General features: G+C 40.7%; 1 protein-coding gene and 1 long non-coding RNA gene across 10 annotated transcripts in view; one reads left to right on the plus strand and one right to left on the minus strand.

The window, feature by feature from the left end:
- ipo11 (importin 11) overlaps positions 1-21,521 on the plus strand; it is a 433,130-nt gene that overhangs the window by 361,260 nt on the left and 50,349 nt on the right. The window lies entirely within an intron of this gene.
- LOC138757337 (uncharacterized) overlaps positions 1-21,521 on the minus strand; it is a 92,450-nt gene that overhangs the window by 48,602 nt on the left and 22,327 nt on the right. For all 5 annotated transcript variants that reach the window (XR_011353509.1, XR_011353512.1, XR_011353508.1 and 2 more), the window contains 2 exons: positions 3,170-3,266; positions 1,267-1,346 (listed from right to left, as the gene is read on the minus strand). This is a non-coding gene — a long non-coding RNA (uncharacterized lncRNA). The remainder of the gene's footprint in view (positions 1-1,266; positions 1,347-3,169; positions 3,267-21,521) is intronic.

Consider the following 21,521-nt stretch of genomic DNA (forward strand, 5'->3'; position numbering starts at 1 on the left):
GGCTTGTTCGCTGCAAGCTCAACCTTCACTTCAAGCCAAAGTTCAAGAACAGTGGAGCCCCCAGAAAGAAGTTCAATGTTGGAAACTTGCAGTCAGACGAAGTGAGAGGAAACTTCCAGCCAAACCTCTAAGCAAAGCTCGAGGATGCAAACTGCCTCACGGACACGTCTTCTGAAACCCTCTGGGATCAGCTGAAAACGGCCATACTGCAATCCACTGAAGAGGTACTGGGCTTCTCCTCCAGGAAAAACAAGGACTGGTTTGACGAAAACAACCAGGAAATCCAGGAGCTGCTGGCAAAGTAGCGATCTGCTCACCAGGCTCACCTTGCAAAGCCTTCCTGGCCAGAGAAAAACAAGCTTTCCATCTCGCATGCAGCCATCTTCAGCGCAAACTCCAGGAGATCCAAATTGAGTGGTGGACTAGCCTCGCCAAATGAACCCAGCTTAGCGCTGACATTGGCGACTTCAGGGGTTTTTATGAGACACTAAAGGCTGTGTTCCGCCCCTCACCCCAAGTCCAAAGCCCTCTGTGCAGCTCAGACGGCAAAGTCTTCCTCAGCGACAAGATCTCCATCCTCAATCGATGGTCAGAACACTTCCAATCTCTTTTCAGTGCCAACCACTCAGTCCAAGAATCTGCCCTGCTCCAGCTCCCTCAACAGCCCTTAAGGCTAGAGCTGGATGAGGTCCTCACCCGGGAAGAGACATATAAGCCAATTGAACAACTGAAAAGTGGCAAAGCAGCAGGTATGGATGGAATCCCCCCCAGAGGTCTGGAAGGCTGGCGGCAAAACTCTGCATGCCAAACTGCATGAGTTTTTCAAGCTCTGCTGGGATCAAGGAAAGCTGCCTCAGGACCTTCGTGATGCCATCATCATCACCCTGTACAAAAACAAAGGCGAGAAATCAGACTGCTCAAACTACAGGGGAATCACGCTAATCTGGTCTTACCTCACTGGAATCAACCTTGTCCTCAGCTCGCCGAATTCACATGAGCCAGCCACACACTGGCAGCTCTCTGCTGGCTGCTCAGCTTGAGCTACCTCTCTTTTTATTTGTTACTGCCCCTTATCTTTATTACTCCTCCCACCAATCACCATTCTGTTTAAACCTTAACTTGTCCTCCGGTCCCTTTTAAACTGCACTCACCTCCAGCTGGTTCCCAACTCTCACAGCTCTTCTGAGTCCCTCGCTCCTCCTCTTTCAGCAATGGCCCTGAAATTACAATGCCCCAAGTCCCTGCTTCCTTTTAAACTGTACTCACCTCCAGCTGGTCCCTGACTCTCACAGCTCTCCCGACTCTCTCGCTCCACCTCTTTCAGCTACGGTCTCTGGAAGAGCAGGCTAATGGAGAAACATTTTCTTCTTAGATTGAGTTTAAACATCAAGATTTAGCTAGCATAACTCCTCAGCAACTCCTGCAGAATAACTAAGTGCCTCTTTCACACAGAACCAACAGGCCATACTCATTAACATATATTTCCCAATCCAGGAAACTACAGATGAAGTCAAAGAGGAATTCTACTCCAGCTTGAAAAATGCTGGTACATATTCTAGAGGGATGACTTCAACAAGCCTTTAACAATAGGTCCTTTCACACCGCCACCTTATCCTAGTAATTAATAGCAAATATTACCAATTAAAGGGCCAGTGTGAACGCTTGTGAATCAACACACAGGTGTCAAATCACCCCAGGGATGGACTACCTAGGTAGGTTTATCATCCTTGGGGTCATCTGGCACCTGCGTGCCAATTAGCCTAGTATGAAAGGGACATGGACTATCCAAGAACAAAGTAGGGACAAGTTTTTGCGTGAGTGCAGGAGTGTGAAGGAAACAAAAGATTAAAAAGAAGGTATAAACTTTGTATTCAATTTACTGAATCCTGATCAATGTATTATGATCTTGTATTTAAAAAAAATTATTGTGCCTTGTTATAACATAATCAAGGATTATGTACTGCACAGTATAAGCCCTTCAGCCCCTGCTGTTTTGCCAACCTAAATTTATAAAAGGTTGTGGGAAAGTGGTAGCGGCAATAAAACACAAGGTGCATAATTAATAAAGACCATGGGAAAGTCACAGAGAGAGAGAGAGAGAGAGAGAGAGAGACTGTGGACCTACCCTCCCAGAATTCCGTGTGGCAGAGAAAGGGCTGTTTGTACAGAGCACTCATGGAGGGATTTCTCTGCCACATGGAATTCTAGGAGGGCAGGTCCACCATCACTCGATGTGTCACTCAAATAGTAGAAGATAGGCACTCCTCTCCCCAGGGATCCCTGGTGGTGAGTCTGAAAGGATGCAGAGAACTGGTTAACAGTGGTCCAATGTGAATGGCAAAAACTGCTTCTTTAACCAGTTCATTGAACTGCCAATTTACAGGTTAGCCAGTGTGAAAAGGGCTACAGGCAAGCAAAGAGTAATGAAGACTAGCTCCTACAGAGTCTTACTCCTGGCAGAATATTTTGAACAGTCTTTTCAAAGACTGTTCAGAGGAACAAATACAAGGCTGTAGGGCAGTACCATTGAACCGGGGGCTTGTACCTCATAGTCCAAATTAGGAATTGAAGAGATGTCTGTATTGTCTGTGACATGAAAGGTACATTTGTTATTAGACTGACCACCATCTAATCCACTCTATTATCTCCATCATTTTAGCCCCAAATTATCAGTGTCGACGTGAATAAGACCAATAGTGAAGTGTCAAGGATGACACAGACGATCTGTTGACTCTTAGCTTATTCCACTGTAAATTATGCCTGTGATTTGTCTCCGAGCCTTTGTACTAAGGAAAAACAGGACCTGTTAGGAATGATTAACCTGGAGAACAGAGAGCTAGGTAACTGCAAATGTAAGGTGTGTCTGGGTTGGGTGCCACACCATTTATCAAGGGAAAGAAACTGTTTTACAAGTACCAGAAGGGAGAGATCCAGTAGGAAACCTGTCACCTAAAGAACAAATGGTGGGTGGAATAGGTACTGGAGGCCTAAAAGCTCACTGACAACATTGACATGCAGAATTTCTTCTGAAGTGTCAAGGCCTTTTATGGCCAAAACTATCAAAGTATCATCCCATTGAGAGCCAAGAATAGAAGTGTACTTATCAAGAACATAAGACAGTCAGTGCCTACTGGAAGAATAACATTCAAAACCTCAACTGTGCACTGACCTTAATGTTAATGCCTTGGATACCATCCAACAGCAAACTATTCTGTTCAGTCTTACCATCACTCTCTGCTGACTGGAAGGGTAAAATCAACAAGACCCTGGAAACAAAAGGTATTCCATTAGGACCTCCAGTTTCCTTCTACATTTATGATAAAGTTCACCATCATCTTCGATCTTCAATGCACTATTCTGAAAAGGGTATTTGAAAATACAGAACTCAAACTGACGTAAGTGAATGGTAACATTTGAATATGATTCTATGATTAGTTGTAGTTAATTCCCTCAGTGGCCAAAGTAAGTTGGATAGGGATTTAAGATTTGAAATTCAATGCAAGAAATTTTCTAATTAGTTATTTTATGACAAACATTTATTTATTTGCTGTTGAAGAATAAAAAGATTTAAGATTGCATGCACACACAAAATTAAATTCAAGTTCAAATTCATTGTCACATGTACCAAGATGCTATGAAAGAGGTTGTTTTGCTAGCAGACACGTTAGATACCTCCTACAAAGTACAAGAAGAAAGACAGTACACAAGTGCAGAGTTGGAGAGATCAGTTGGTATGGAACAACAGCAGCATAATTTTTACTATTTTGAGGTTCATACATCATTTTGATGATGGCAAGAAAGAAACTGTCCTAAAATCTACTGATGTATGGGTCCTCGTGTTTGCTTTCACATTGATAATAAATATGAGTATAAGTATGATTTCATACTCATTAATCTTCTTCATAAGGTGAGGTCAGTAAATAGAATGTGGCCAGGGTGGCATGTCTTTTAACATGTTGGGTGTTTTCCAAGGCAGTGGGAGTTACAAATAGATACCATTTCTGACTGGTAAAGGTGAAACATAAGCAAATGAAATCTCAATTCTATCACTAATGATGTTAACAGCAGATCAGATTTTTTTAATCTGGCAAGCAACATTTGTTTATCTCTTCGCTGATGATACCTGACCTGTTGAGTGTTGTCTTTTTTTTCTTTTAAGTTTTTTAAGTTGACATTTAAAGAGAAAGTGAAAAGAATTCTTTATTATTATTTATTTGTCATGTGAAAATGGCAGCTTTGCCAAAGCTGCTGTAATTGCAGCGCTGCTACTGGTGTAGACTGAGGAGCGCAGGGACACAGCATTGCTCTGAAGGGTTAAACTGCCCGGTCTTAATACCAGCGACTCTGTACAGGTTCCAAATGGGTACAGGTCCACAAACTGGGAGAACACCCCCTGATGAGAACCAGAAACAAGGGAGATGACTCTGCAGGATGGTGACCAAGGCAGTGAACCAGCGAGGGACTCAGCCACTGAAGGATCCTGCAGGATAGTGACCACAGTGGCAAAGCAGCAAGAGGCTCAGTGGCTGAAGGATAGTACAGGATAGTGACCATGGCAACAAACCATCAAGGGCTTAGTGGCTGAGGGATCTACACCGGCTGCAAGCGACTCACATTGAAGGAACCACCCAGGCTACTGGAGACTGATGCATAGGACCCAGATATCAGGACTGGGATTTAAGAGGGTGCTGAGGGCAAGAATGGCTCCTGAAGGGCCTCATGCGCTGAAGGCTTTCAGATCATGTCAGCGGTTTGGATTTGGAGCTCAGGTTGCTGATGGATTGAACAGATGCAGAGGCTGTGGGAGAGCTGAAGGCAAATCCACTCAGTGTCTCTGAAGGGGCTTTCTCTGAAGGCTTCTTTCTTTCCTACTGTAGGGGGGTGCCGGGCGACACTAATGGCAGCTCTTTGGCTGGCAGAAGGCAATTTCATGTAATATGACATATTCGGTACTATTAAATGGCAATAAAATAACCTTGAAGTGGAGTAATAGACAGATCCACCTTTAACAATACATTTATATTTTATAATAGAAAAAGAGCTGCTTGTTGGTTCTTAATATGTTCCTTCTGCTTGAATAGAGAAATACCATCTGTTATATTTCAACGAGTGTTGAAAGTAATGGTTATTTGCAGATCTTGGTTTTTGCTTTTGTTCATCTAGATCACACATGTCAAACTCTGGCCCGCGGGCCAAATTTGGCCCGCAATATAATTATATTTGGCCCGCAAGATCATTTCAAAAATGTATTAGAGGTGGCTCGCCCTGCAGCGAAAGCCGATGCTGTTTTTTGGTAATGTCACCCCCACCATCCTCCCCCTTCATTGCACATCCTTCCCCATTGTAACATGAGAAATTGTAACGAGAAGTCTGTCGATGTCATCAGCCGACAAGCCAGTTGGAAGGCTCCCCGCACAACCAGTCACTTCTCCCACCTGTCGAGCAGTCCGGCGGATGGGCGAGCGCCTGTGATTTCCTGTCGGCGCGACGGGCATGGCAGGCTGCGCACGGCCCCCGGGCAGCGCGAGCCCCGTGCGACTGGCACCGGACGGCCCTTCCACAGCGCGAGCGCACTTCTCCCGGTCGCCACGGCCTTCAGTGCTTGCACCCGCGTGGACCCCAGGGACAGCTGGTTCGGCCCTGCACGTGAAGAGAGAGATGGTGGCTGTCCGCAAAGGCTGATCGGCAGCGCGCTGGGCCTGAGTGGGTGGGTAAGCAGGGGTGGGCAGAGGGTGTAGGTGAGGAGTAATGGGCAGGGGAAGTTATGGTGGTGCGAGGGGCAGTTAGAGGGAGGGATGAGTAGAAGGAGGGGTGGATAGGGAAGAGATAAAAGGGGAGGGACAGGGTGAGTAGGGGAGGGGTGATTAGAGGGTGAGAGACGGGTAGAGGGAGGAACAAGTTGAGGGGAGAGGCAGTAGAGGGGCGTGGAAAGGATGAGGTGGGTAGAGGCAGAGCGAGTGGAATGAGGGGTGAGTAGAGGTTGGGTAAAGGACTGGTCAGGTTGAGGGATGGTGGGTCGAGGGTGAATAGAGGCCTAGAGCCTGAGGAGTGAGCAGGAAATGCTGAGTCCTGATGCAGGCCAAAATGGACACAGCCTGTGAATGCTGACTACATCTCCACAGGGACCAAATATGTTTCCCTCAGGTCAAGCAAAGGGTGAACTTGAGCTACCTACTCCTGACCTGTAACATTATCCTCCTAAAGTTATATCCTAAAGTTTAATATTACATATGTTGAAAGAAGAGAAAACATGCAGATGTTGTTGAAAATTTTCAATAAATATTTAGTTCGGCCCTCGACTTAGTCCAAGTTTTTAATTTTGGACCTCCGTGAATTTGAGTTTGACACCCCTGATCTAGATATTGAGATGATGTAGACAGATGTCATAGCTAGATAAGGCCTTTGGCCCACCAAGCCAGCACCAATCATCAACCAACTCTTTAGACTTATCCTGCATAAATCACATTCTTTAAATTCTCCCCATTTTCTTATGAACTCTCTCCAGAATTATTATTCATCTCTGGACTAAGGAAAATTTAGAGGCCAATTAAATCTACCAACCAGCAATTTTTTTTTGGTATGTGGAAGGAAACCAGAGCACCCAGAAAAAAACAATGTACCTAGGGTCAGTATTAAATAAGGATCTCTGGTGCTATAAGCCAACAATCATATAAGCTAGACCTCTATTTCAATACATGAACTGTTTCCCCAAGCGTCCAATGACTTCTGTCCTAGAAAATATTAAAAAGGGGGGGAATAAAACTGACAACTTTACTCTGACAACTGACAGCTTCCTCTCTTGCTGCAATGCAATTTCTGCAATAAAGCTGTTTTTCACAAAAAAATTGACATAAATATCTTTAAGGACTGCTAGCAAAGAGCCCATTAAATATTTTTTTTTAATGTTAGATTATTTCAACTCTCATTTATACCAGGACATTTATAATGTGTATAAGTTTGAAAATCACATTTGCAATTGAATACACCTGCATTGTTTTAACACAGACTAATTTCAATTTGTTATGAAGTGAGTACAATACTAATTGTATTTCTGTATTATTTTCCAGTATTTTTTTCTGTGCTATCGAATTTTAGCTCCAATTAAAGATAGCTTCTTTCATGGTAAATCTGTCAAAAGGCAATCCAAGAGATGTAATTCCATTGTATTCCTTCAAAACTTTTATTTCCCATGCAAAGCATCTAATAATGGCATTTGTCAGCAATGAGCTAAACAAAAAGACCTTTTTTTTTGGTTTATTGAAATATGAGTATTGCTGATATGGCCAGCATTTATTGCCCATGGGAAGACAGAGTGATCCATCTAAACAGTTACAGTCGTTCAGATGAAAGTACACCCACAATGTTCCACAGCTGGGAGTTCCAGGATGTAGACCCACCACCAGTGAAGGAATAGTGTTACACTTCTGGGTCAGCATATGTCACAGAGGGAAACCTGCAGCTGGTGGAGTTCTCATTATTCTTTCAAGCATTTATCCTTGCTGTTCAGGATTGAATGTTTGAAAATTGTTGTGAAGTGATTGTAGTAAGTTATGTAAGCTTTGTGTACCAGTGGTAGAGGAAATTAACAAAGAGGTCATTGGTGTGGCTGTCAAGCTGGCTACTTTATCTGAGATGATCTTGGAGTCATCCATCAGAGAAAAAAAGTCCCTTAAGCCCACCATGCCCATGCTGACAATCAGGGACCCATTTATATAAAATTGAGCATTACAGCACAGTACAGACCCTTCAGTCTGCGATGTTGTGCCAAGCTGTATATTCCTACCAGAAAAAAGTACTAACTCTTCCTCCTTCATAACCCTCTATTTTTCTCACATCCATGTGTCTGTCTAAGAGTCTCTTAAATACTTCTAATGTCTCAGCCTCCACCACCAGCCATGGTAAGGCATTCCAGGCACCCACAACTTTTTATGTATAAAAAAAATCTCCCCCTAAACTTTCCTCCCTTCATTTTGTACAGATGTCCTGTAGATGTAGACATACAGCGTGGAAACAGGCTATTTCTGCCCGCAAGTCCATGCCACCCAATTTGGATCCACTTAACCTACATTCCCGGGTATGTTTTGAATGGTGGGAGGAAACAGGAGCTCCTGGGGAAAACCCACGCAGACACAGGGAGAACATACAAGTTCCTAGCAGACAGTGTGGGATTCAAACCCTGCTGCTGATCGCTGGTGCTGTAAAAGCAATGCACTAACTGCTATGCCAATAGTGCCATCCTCTGAAGTTTGCTATTCCTGCCCTGGGAAAAGGTGCTGGCCATCTACTTTACCTATGCCTCTCAGAATCTTGTAGACCTCCATTAAGTCACCTCCTATCCTTCTTTGCTCCAAAGAGAAAAGTCCTAACTCTGCTAAGCTTGCCTCATAAAACATTTTCCAGTCCAGGTAAAATCCTTGTAAATCTCCTCTGCATCCTCTCCATAGCTTCCAATCCTTCCTATAATGAGGTGACCAGAAATGAACACAATACTCTTAAATGTGGTCTCACCAGAGATTCGTAGAGTTGCAACATGACCTTCGACCCGACTAATAGGACCCAGCATTGCATAGGCAGTGGGTCAGGGAGCATCCATGAAGAGAAATGGTCAGTCAATGTTTCAGATCAGGACCCTTTAATGTGGGAAGGGGAAATAGCAAGTACAAAAATGGAGGAGAGGGGCTGGGGAGGAGACAAGATATAGGATATTGGATGGGTGGAAAGAAAAATACATGGTCGAAGACCACTTTGCAAGTATTTTAATCAGGTAATAGGTCTGAGCCAACAAGTTTGCTTCTATTTTCAGATGTGCTGATAAGGATATTAATGTTCATTTCCATTTCATGAGAAGTATATAGTTTTCAATTATTCTACAATACATATAACATAACATAACATAACAATTACAGCACGGAAACAGGCCATTAGGCCCTTCTAGTCCGCACCGAACCAAACACCCCTTTCTAGTCCCACCTCCCTGCACAATGCCCATAACCCTCCATCTTCTTCTCATCCATATACCTGTCCAACCTTTTCTTAAATAATACAATTGACTCCGCCGCCACTATTTCTCCCGGTAGATCATTCCACACGGCTACCACTCTCTGAGTAAAGAAGTTCCCCCTCATGTTACCTCTAAACCTCTGCCCCTTAATTCTTAACTCATGTCCTCTTGTTTTAATCTTTCCTCCTCTTAACAGAAATAGTCTATCCACATCCACTCTGTCTATCCCTTTCATAATCTTAAATACTTCTATCAAATCCCCTCTCAACCTTCTACGCTCCAAAGAATAAAGACCTAATCTGTCCAATCTCTCCCTATACTCTAGATGCTTAAACCCAGGTAACATTCTGGTAAACCTTCTCTGCACTCTCTCCACTCTGTTTATATCCTTCCTATAATTAGGCGACCAGAACTGCACACAGAACTCCAAATTAGGCCGCACCAACGTCTTATACAATCTCAATATCACCTCCCAACTGCTATATTCCATGCAATGATTGATAAAAGCCAGCATACTAAAAGCCTTCTTCACCACCCTATTTACGTGAGTTTCTACCTTCAGGGAACGATGTACCGTTACTCCTAAATCTTTCTGCTCTTTTGTATTCCTCAATGCTCTCCCATTTACCACGTATGTCCTATTCTGATTCTTCTTACCAAAATGAAGCACCTCACACTTATCAGCATTAAATTCCATCTGCCATTTTTCAGCCCACTTTTCTAAGCAGCCCAAATCCCTCTGCAATCCTTGAAAACCTTCTTCATTATCCACTATTTCACCTATCTTAGCATCGTCTGCATATTTACTAATCCAATTCACCACCCCATCATCTAGATCATTAATGTATATAACGAACAACAATGGGCCCAATACAGATCCTTGAGGCACACCACTGGTCACCGGCCTCCAACCTGACAGACAATTATCCACTACCACTCTCTGGCCTCTCCCTTTCAGCCAATGTTCAATCCATTTGACTATCTTAAAATTTATACCTAAAGACTGCACCTTCCTAACTAACCTTCCATGTGGTACCTTATCGAAGGCCTTACTGAAGTCCATATAGACAACATCCACTGCGCTACCCTCATCCACATTCCTAGTCACCTCTTCAAAAAATTCAATCAGATTGGTCAAACATGACCTTCCTCCCACAAATCCATGTTGAGTGCTCCTGATCAGACCCTGTCTATCCAGATGTTTATAAGTACTATCTCTAAGAATTTTCTCCATTAATTTACCTACCACAGACGTCAAACTTACAGGCCGATAGTTGCCAGGCTTCCTCCTTGAACCCTTTTTAAATAACGGAACCACATGCGCAATGCGCCAATCCTCCGGCACTATCCCCATATCTAATGACATTTGGAAAATTACCGCCAGAGCCTCTGCTATTTCTTCCCTCACTTCTCTCAATGTCCTGGGGAAGATCCCGTCTAGTCCCGGAGACTTATCCACCTTTATATTCTTCAAAAGCCTTAAAACTACACCTTTTGTAATCTCTATATTCCCCATATTTACCCAATTTGTTTTTTTTATCTCACATCTCCCAATATCCTTCTCCTTAGTGAATACCGAAGAAAAGAAACTGTTCAATATCTCCCCCATTTCTCTAGGCTCCACACACAGTTTTCCGCTCTGATTTTCTAAGGGACCAATTTTGTCTCTAGCTTTCCTGAATGTTTCTTAACTTTGGTTAAAAAGATTTTGAGGATTTGGCAAGTCAGATGGGTAAAGGTTTTTTTTCTCTATGAAGGAACAACTTACTGATTTGAAGGGAGAGGTATCTTCTATTAAGATGGATGTGGCAAAGTGTATGAAATTGGTGCATAAAGTATAAGATAAATTTAAGAAGATTGAAGAAGATTTTCATGATTGTAAAGATGATGTGGAACAATTTTAAAAAAAGATGGGTCAGATGGAGGATTCATTCACTGGTTGGGAAATTCAGAGAAATTATTTATTGAAGAAAATTGAACCCCATGGTAATTAATTGATGAATCTTGTTATGGATAATCTCCTCTTCTTTCTATTCTTTTTTTCCTTTCTTTGGGGTAGGTTAGTGGGGGGGTGGTTTTGGGTGGGTGAGTTGGGTTGTAGGGGGTTAGTTTATTGAAAATATATATGCACCTTTTGAACTGTTTTTAAGTTCTATTTGTTAATTGTATGTTTCAATATATGCATTATGATTTAATAAATAAAATATTCAAAAAAAGTGTAGATTTCACCACTGAGAGTATTGTTATTTCTTTCCCTGTTAATAATTTCATTCTCTTGGCAGCAATTTAAAAATTGGATAACCTTGCAGTAGTTGCCTGAACTGGTGTGGCAAGCTGCACTTACAGTGCGGAAAAAAGTCATGTGGTTTCTCTGTCCTGTACCTCCCACACCCACGAACCAATCCATCCATACCAATCCCCATATCTTGATTCCCCAAATATCTGAATGTCTATTAGTCTCACCTTGAATGTGAACTTATAAGGACTGGATAAACATAGAAAAGTTTTTATGCTGGAAAAACTCAGTAGGTCGGGCCTTACTTTTGCAAGGAGAAATAATATATCGGTCTTGGAGCGTTCTTCAGAACTTGGGACAGAAAGTTATTATCAGTTTGTCAAATCTACAATAACCTTTAACATTAAAATTGAACCCTGAATCTGAGAATTGTAGGGGCTATTTGATGTGGAGGATCTTGTTCAAAGTGTAATGAAGTTGGCCTCAAAGTGATTTAATCGGTAATATTGCTGGCTCTGTATTAGTGGTTGTAGGTTCATCCCCTGCTGCAATAATTGGATATGTGACCACAACGGTGATCCTGCCATGTTGGAAGTTAAGCAACTGCAGACCTTGGAGAGAATTTATGATGCCATTGAGACCCATATAAATCATTGAACTATACCACATGGAAACAGTAAAAACACAATGCTGGAGAAACTCAGCTGGTTAAACAGTGTCCTTTAGCAAAGATAAAAATACATAACTGACGTTTTGGTCTTGAGCCCTTCATCAAGGTATGGAAAAATGTAAGCAGGTGTCACCCCACTGTGTCCATGCTGGCCAGGTTGTCCATCTGAGCTAGTTGCATTTGCGTACTTTTGGCCCATGTCCCTTAAACCTTTCCTATCCAATACCAGTTCAAATATCTTCTACCTATCATGATTTTATCTGCCTTTTATCGTTTTCTTTGGCAACTTATTCCATATATGCCTAACCTCTCCAAAAAAGTTGCTCTTCAAGTTCCTTTTAAATTTTCACTTGTCACCTTAAATCGATGTCTCCCAGTTTTAGACTCTCCTACCCTGGGAAAAAGACTGTGACCTTATCTATCCCCCCCTCCATGTTGTTATATACTTTTAAGGTGTGGAGGATCTTGTTCAAAGTGTTATTCAGTTCGCCTCAAAGTCATTTTATTGGTTTTACTGCTGGCTCTGAGTTAGAGTTTGAAGGTTCATCCCCTGCTGCAAAAATTAGTTAGCATCAGGCCTTCTACACTCCAGGAGAAAAAAAAGCTTCTTCAACCTCATCTTGTAGCACAAGACCTCCATTTCTGGTATCAATCTTGTGACTCTTTACTGCACTTTTTCCATGTGGTCAGAACAGCACACAATACTCAAATTTGTGAGACATGATTTCCTACAGACAAAGCCATGCTAACTATCTCTAATCAGTCTTTGCCTATTCAAATATTGCTAGATCCTGTCCCTCAGAATCCCTTCCAGTAATGTTCTCACTACTGATGTTAGGGTCACCAGCCGTAGTCCCCTGTTGTGTCCTTGCAGCCCTGCTTAAGTAAAGGCACAACATTAGCCACCTCACCAACTGTCTGGAAGGCATTAAATGCTGGATGGCCCACAACTTCCTCCAACTTAATGAGACAAAATCTGAGATCATCCAATTTGCCCACAACTTCCTCCAACTTAATGAGACAAAAATCTGAGATCATCCAATTTGCCCCCCCCCCACTAATTTCACCAAAAAGTTGCACGACTCCCTAGGTAATTATCCACTCTTATTAAACCCCGTGTTAAATCCTTTGAGGTGCTATTTGACCCTGCCTTCAAATTTGACAAACAGGTCAACACAGTAGTGAAGGCCTGCTTTGTCTAGCTCCACACCTTTGTTAAAATAAAACTGTATCTCTCACTCAAGGACCTTGAAAGGGTTATTCACGCCCTTATCTTCTCACTCTCATTACACTGGAATTAGCCAGTCCCCCCCAACCTGTCTCCAATCAGAATGCCACAGCTAGGGTCCTAACAGGTGTCAAGAAGAGTGACTATATCATCCCAATTCTGGCCTCCCTCCAATGGCTACCAGTGCAGCTCAGAATTGTCTTCAAACTGCTGCTATTTACATATAAGACCCTCAATGACCTTGCCCCCACCCCCAATATCTCTGATCATTTGCACCCTATTCCGCTCCCAATCAGTTCAGGACGCATGGCTGTTCCACGCACTAAGCCCACATAAAGGGGAGACCAGGCCTTTGCAGTTGTGGGCCCCAAGCTGTGGAACAGCATTCCCCTGACCTCAACTATTTAAAATGCAGGTTAAAAATGTATCTTCTGTCGTTAGTGTTTAACTTCTGAAACACTTTGTACGTTCCTAACCTCTTACAGTGTTTCACTGTTCATTGCAATTGTAGTTTATTTATAACGTCTTAATCCATTATTCTGTAAATAGTTGTACTAATTTCGATTGATTCCTTGGTTTGTACAGCACTTTGGTGAATGCAAGTTGAAAAAAAATGTGCTATATAAATAAAGAACTTGAACATTCACTTTCGTAGTCTCTGCAACCTTTCAGTTTCTTCAACACTTCCTTCTTCACCACATATCTTGGTGTCACCTGCAAACTTACCAACAAAACCATTAAATCCATAATCTAACTCAACAATAAACATTGTAAAAAGAAGTGGCCCCAACACCGACCCCTGCGGAACATCACTAGTAACTGGCAACCAACCAGAACAGGACATCTCTGCCAGAGTCCAAGCAATTTATACATTCATAGAATCTTAGAACACTACAGCACAGAAACAGGCCCCTTTAGCCCTTCTAATCTGTGCTGAACCATTTTCTTTTTGCCTTTTCACTCTGACCTGCACCCAATGCATAGCCACTGCTATCCTACTGAATCCCTTACAAATGGGCAATGTCTGTATCTAAAAATTAGTCTGTCTCCTCCAATGGCTTCCTGGGAACACCATTTTTCCAAACATAGAGGGATGGACATTGAAGTATCATTCACCTTCTGCAAGTTTAAATCAATTTAAGCGCTTTCATAGGAATGCCTTCACATTACTAATGTGAAAATAGTACTGAACATATTGATGGAGATAGTGTCTCACTTTGCATTTAACAGGATCATGCAAATTCTCAGCACACTTGAAGCAGAACTGCCACCCACATTTACAACGAACTGGATACTGAATTTTAGTAACGTGGTGACAGTCAGGGGCAAGGCACCATTTTAACAAATACATCTTTATCTTCCCAAAATGTCCTTCGATATTTGTAATCCTTCACTGAATCTAGTATGTTGTAATAAACGAATAAGACCTCAAATAAATATGAAGTTAAATGATGAGCCTTGAACTAAGAAATCTTCTATTAAGTAGAAATTTTATTTGACCCTCTTCATTTCCACATCCTATTTCCACAATTTTTCCTAATTCTTCTTGTCATTATTTTCACAATAAAACTCATCTATGGTACAATGATGCCCTTTGAAAATCCATAAAAATTGTATCCATCAGTTTTCTTTTATTTGTTCTCCACTTCAGTGGCGTACAGATCATGAAGCTTGAAGAAAGCGTATCTGTTTGAAATCTGCTCAGTAGGTCTAGTCAGTTAAACTCACTCCTGCGCTTAATGATTTCAATTTTTATGGACTTTGAATGATGGGTGATATTTTGCTGCACATGATAAATAGTGGATAACTGCCTCATTTGACATTAATTGTAAAGTAAGTTATTCTTTTGCACAGTCACCAACCATCAGCCAACTGAAATTATACAATTGGAAGAAAATTTCTCAAAGCCATGTTGTCTGAGCAATGCAATCCCTCAAATCCAATTTAGTGGAAGCAAAAATGACTCCTGATAAATATGATACAATGTGGATCATTCGTTGTCTATCAATCACAGATGAGGTCAATTTGGGCTAAATTGGATTAACTGAAGAACATCTAATTTGGTGGTATTTTAATTCCTCTTTTGGAAAGATTTTTGACGTACTTCACGCATTTAAGATTTTACGATATCCATTCATATAAAAATGAGGCAATAGTTTGCCATGCATCATTTTCATACTAAAATGTTTTGATTTGCATTTGATGAATTGACTTTCAAAGAAAATTAGTGAAAATTATACATTTGATTTTACAAACTGAAAACAAAATTAAAAACATTATTTATTGTCTTGCATGATCAACTAATTTAACCATGCCAATTGAGCATATTAACTTGAGCACAGGAAACTTATTTCCACTGTGATCTTGTTTTGTGTCTGGGTGCATTAAGTTATTTCACAAGCATTAAAGTACCTTCAATACCAGAAATGCAATTATAGTAGATTAAAAAAAAATTTGGTTGCATTAAATTAAAGATCTAACTGCTTTTCTTTTATGGTTACTTCAAATAATTCAGTGGGGATATTCAGCGGGAAGGTGGTCTTCCTTCCTGTAACTGCTCTTATGATCAGTTTGAACATGCTTTTGCTTAATTGTTCCATTCCAATATGGTGAGAATAGTGTTGATCTCCCAGTGGCCACTCATTTCAATTCCCAATCCCATTCCCTTGCTGACACGTCTATCCATGGTCTCATCCACTGCCAGACTGAGACCACCCATAAATTGGAGGAACAACATCTCATCTTCCAACTGGGCTCTCACCAACTGGATGGCATTGATATTAACTTCTCTAGCTTTTGTTTCCCCTCATTGCCTTCACCCAGCTCTGTTCTCTCTTCCCTGTCTCCTTTTGCACAAACATGATAAATTCTTACCTCGTCCCTTATCATATCCTCCCCCAGCCAGACTGTCTGAATTCACTGATTTTCTGAGACTTCTTGTTTCTGGCTCATTCTGCTTATTCCGTGAAGAACAGCTCAGGCCTGAAATGTCAGCAATATATCTTTGCTTTTTATGGACTCTGAAAAGATCAGCTGAGCTCCTCTTTCAGTGTGTTTTTACTCCAATCAGAGTTGAACATTGATTGATATTAGGATCTTTTTGTTTCTAACTGGTGACACACTAAACAAACAAAACCTTTCCTATCTTACTCCCATAACCCTCTATTTTTCTTGTATCCATGAGCCCTAACTAAGAGTCTTTTAATGGTCCCTATTGTACCAGCCTCCATGATCACTTCTGCAATGCATTCTAAGTGCCCACTACATTCTGTGTAAAAGACATACCAATGATGTGTCCCCCAATCTTTCCTTCATTCACATTAAACAGATGTCTTCTGGTATTTGCTATTGTTACCCTGGGAAAGAGATGTTGACTGTCTACCCGATCTATCCCTTTCATAACCTTGTGACTTCTATTAAGTCACCTCTCATCATGCTCACTCCATAGAGAAAAGCCTTAGCTCTGTTAACCTTGCCTCATAAAACACAATCTTCAATCAGACATCATTCTGGTAAATCTCTGCATCCTCTCCAAAGCTTCCATATCCTTCCTGTCATGAGGCAACCAGAACTGAACACAATTTTCCAAGTGTAGTCTAACCAATTCCACAATTTTTCAAAAATTGACCTATCTGTGTCTTAAATGAGGCAGCCTTTACCACTTTGTTGGGCAGGGAATTCCACAGATTTACTTTTCTGAGAGAAGCAGTTCCTCTTCATCTCTGTCTTAAATCTACTCTCCCAAATTTCTCCTGCTTAGTTAGCTCCTTAATTTTCGGAATAAACCTGGTGAATCTCCTCTGCACCACCTCCAAAGTGAATATATCCTTTCTCAAGTAAGGGATCAGGACTGCAGGTGCAGTCTCATTAGCATTCTGTGGTGGTAGCTGAACTTCTCTGCTCTTTAATCCCTCTAGTAGTGAATGTCAATATCCCATTTGCCATTTTGATTATCCGTTGCACCTGCAAACTAAACTTAAATGATTCATGTACAAGCACTCCTAGGTCGCGCTGCACACAGCATGCTGAATTTTTTCACCATTTTGATAATAGTCCAATTTCTCCAAAGGTATACTCCATCTGCCAGATACATATCCATTCACTTAACCTATCTATGTTCCTCTACAGAGTCTGTGTCCTCTACAGTTTGTTTTATCCCTCAATTTAGTGTCATCAACAAGCACAGATTATACATGATCCCTCTTCCAAATCATTTATGGTGATCCCTGCAGCACTCCACTAACACTAATTAACAATCAGAGAAACACTCATTCATGCAATACACAAATGTACTGGAGAAATTCAGAAGATCACACAGCATCTATAGGAAGTCAACAGTAACCAATGTTTTGGGTTTGGTTCCTTTGACAGGTATAAGCAAAACAGGCAGCCACCTGAATATAAAGGTGGGGAGAGAAGGGAGGCAAAGGAGGAGGAGCACAGGCCAACAGATTATAGGTAGATACAGGTAGAAGAGAAAAAAGCTGAGCTGTTGAAGGAAAGGGTAGCTGTCTGATTGGACAGGGAGGGGAAGGGTGTGGGGAGCTGGAAGAAACAAGACAGAGGGATAAAGAGAAAGAGAGAGAGACTCAAGGGAGGGAGTTAACAGAAATTGGAGAAGTTAATGTTCATACCCTGATTAGAGTGCCCAGAGAAAATATAAATACACCTTCATCCCAACTTTGCCTTCAATCTGTAACTAATCCTCTATCCTGACTGAAGCATTACCCACTATGGAAGCCAACATAACGTGTGACTAATTTTCATATTCATCAAACATCATACTTGAGATAATCCTGCAACAGTTGCATTACACAGCCAAATTTTGTGTGTTCTTTACAGTCTTCTATAAATTTAGTGCTCTGGATTTTCATTTGACTTCATATCATGAGACCTTTTTCTCATTTCTCATTTGTGGTGGGTAACTATAGAATAGTGTACTTTTATCCTTGAGTTTTCAGAAATCTCTGCTATTAACCCTCTCTATGAAATCATTACGAGAAACTCTATCTCACTCAGCAATCCCTCACTTGGGCTAAACCAGAGCACATGAAATTTTGGTAACAGATAAGACCTACTCTTCTACTCCTTTCTCTTCTGATTTTGGTGAAGGGGTTTCTCTTGAACTCCTTGTTGGATATATTACTCAATACAGAATCCAAGCAACAGTGTAGTGGTTACATGGCCAGAACTACCTCTGCAACTCCTTTCTGCGGTGCTCTGTTTATACTCTATCCTTCCAACCTATAAAACTGAAACAATGCAAGTGATTTGTCATCATGAATGCAAAAAGAAATCCTTTATATGGTTTCTTCAAAACTCTTTAGGGAACATTTAATTGCATGTCTCTCCTTCAGAAATTACGATATTTCAAATTATAAGTAATGGTGATATGTTATATTCTCCTTCTTTCCAGAGTACTTTTAAAATCGACTCAATTGAAATTTCTTGGATCTTATGCCAAATCTGTTTTACTGAATTAAAAAGTCTTGTTTTGTGTCTGCTCTATGACTTTAACTTGACTTATCCTAACTGCTTTAGGGGTGTATAATATATTTGCTAGCCATAAGTCATGCTGTTCACTTGTCAGGGGAGATTAACTTTCATCTGTATCACTTTCTGTTCTGCTCTGCACTGCACATATAGTTTGATTTCTTACTCAAAGGGAAGCACTGGGAGCTTGGTAATAATTTATTGGAAAATATTTTTCGTAAGGTTTTGAGTTTGGTTATGTGGATTTTTTAGTGAAATTTTTTTGTCGTAGATTTTTTTTCCTTGACAGAATGAATTTGCTTTTGAACCAGAAAGAATTTTGGGATTGTAACTGGCTTAAGTATTCTAGATGAAATAAGTGACAATTATCATAGAGTTGCAATTTAAGGATGGTTTCAAGTATTGCTTTAGAATGGAACACTAATCCCAAATGGTGTAGCTGGAGTCAGGGAAATATGACTGTAAGTAGAGATATGGTAAAGATGCAGAGTTTGGTTGATTATAAAAGTGACAAAAGAATAACAGAAAAATAAATGTGATTTAAGAACTAAAGATAACTTACCATGTAAACGTAATGAATATAAATATTGTGTTAATTGTTACACAGCTTTTCCTGTTGTGTTTAGGCTCAGCAAATGTATTAAGTTTCGATGCAGTTACAGTCCATTCTCAATTAGATTCTACTTTTGATTATCGTGATCATAAAGATGAGTACTCTGCTATCTATTTTTGATTTTTTTTTTTAATTATTACGAGCCTGAAAGTGTTCCTGTGATTTTTTTTTGTATGTAATTGTTGGAGTTTGTTTTTCTTAAAATTAGATTTATGTTCATCCAGGTCTGCTCACCAACTACCTGCCTGAGAATTTCTTTCTTATCGAAGCAGGCCCTAAAAGTATAAACTTGCATTAGAAAGACAAGACCCTTCTGATTGTAACTGACTGAATCCACAACAGAATTGTTTTGAAGACCATGCTTACCAGGTTAGAATGCATGAAATCCAGGGTGAGCTTGCAAATTAGATACAAAATTGTCTTCAGAGTAGTGGATAATTGATTTTCGGCTTAGGGACCTGTAAGGTCTGGTATACCTGCCATAGTCCCAGGATCTGGAAGGTTCTAACCACCTCCACCTTTGTCTCTCTGACTCTCCTTGCTAAAATCAACAATAAGTCTTGGTGATGTGGAGAGCAAAGTTGTTATTAGTCCACCACCCAATCTCCATTCTGTATTCTGATATAATTTCCAGTTATTTGGTGTCATCAGCAAATTTGTAGATAGAGTTGGAGCTGAACTTGGCTGCGGAGTCATGAGTGTGCAGGGAGCAGAGTGGGGGACTTTGCACACTGCCTTCCAGTACTCCTGTGTTGATGGTCAGCGGATGGAGGTGATGTTGCCAATCCACGCTGATCGGGGTCTGCCAATAAGAAAGTCAAGGATTTATTTGCAGATGGCCCAACAGAGATCGAGATCCTTTAGTTTGGTCATGTTTTGCTGAGATAATAGTGAAGAAACAAGTTTGATGATCTAAGAGCAGGTGGAAACAATGGAATTCCTCAGACAACTCTGGAAGCCAGATGAATTGAGGTCTATGATTGTGGGTGACAATGGCCTGATGTTCGATGGTAGGATAGTGGTTCAGAGGAAGGTGAGGAAGTGCCTGAAAGCTGATGTGTGCCCTGCAACCCCACTAGTTTTGTCATTAGGTTTTATGTCGTAACAAGTTGGTTCTCAGTAAAGGAGTGCTGCAAGTTTGGAAAGGGCTCATTTAAAGTGAGTGTGGGGAAAGAAAGAAAAAGTAGTCAACATCCTACCCCAGTTATCAATGAATAGCTCTGAAGGGGAAAATAGGCAAGAGGTAGTTCAAATTGATAAGGAATTTTGTAGACAGGAGAAAAGATCCCTATACATTATCTTTATAGTTTGGCACACTTGTGTTGATTGAATGTCACTACAGCTACTGACAATCAATGTGATCATGAGAGAATTTTTAAAAATATTTCTGTCATGTTTTTGATTACGGCCATTGCTTTGGACTGTTTCCAATCTATTGTTTTCCCTGTGTCCAGGGATCCCTTTATTATCATTGTTCATATCTTCCAAGTTTCTGTCAATGCTTGTATCACAAATGTCCATTCTATGAGGATAAATTTGTTTGGTGCCCTTTTAATCTGTTTGATTTGCAATTTAACTCCATGAAATTCATATAAATTATCTATTTTAAATCCTTGGTACAACGTGTTGCACTTGGAGATCCATTTTAATGAAGGCTGTTGATAATAAAAATGCATGAACAAGCATCTAGATGATTGTCATGAAGTTTATACACTGTCTTATTTATTTACCGTAACATTTATGCATTTAACTTCCCATAGCCAGGACATTAGCTGCCATTTTTATTAATTCCTGCAGGATCATAACTGAATGTCATCTTCAGCAATTAATGTAATAAAATGGAAAAATCTAAATTAAAAACTCCTAATTATAGAAAACAAAGAACTTCAAGAGTATTAGAGCACATTTATATTTCATTCATTGCTATATCCTTACACAATTGAAATCAAAACATAATTAAAATTGCTCACAAATGAATATATTCACAAAGTTATCTTTAAGTAATATTTATCTCCAGTATTCAGAAGGAAGTGGAAATAGTGCAGAGAAAGTGAAAAAATAAAACAAAAAGTGAAATGGCCAGGGACTTTTAGGTCTTTAAGGTTTTCTTGAAAGCTGAGGTGTGTTCTCCTATACATTTGGGTGGCACAGTTGGCATAGCAGGTAGCACAACATCTTTACAGCGCCAGCAATCAGGACTAGGGTTCAAATCCTGCACTGTCTGTAAGGAATTTGTACATTCTCCCCATGTCTGTGTGTGATTTTCCATGGGGCCTCCAG

This window comes from Narcine bancroftii, chromosome 3 (assembly GCF_036971445.1).
Source record: "Narcine bancroftii isolate sNarBan1 chromosome 3, sNarBan1.hap1, whole genome shotgun sequence".
In the NCBI taxonomy this organism is placed as follows: Eukaryota; Metazoa; Chordata; class Chondrichthyes; order Torpediniformes; family Narcinidae; genus Narcine; species Narcine bancroftii.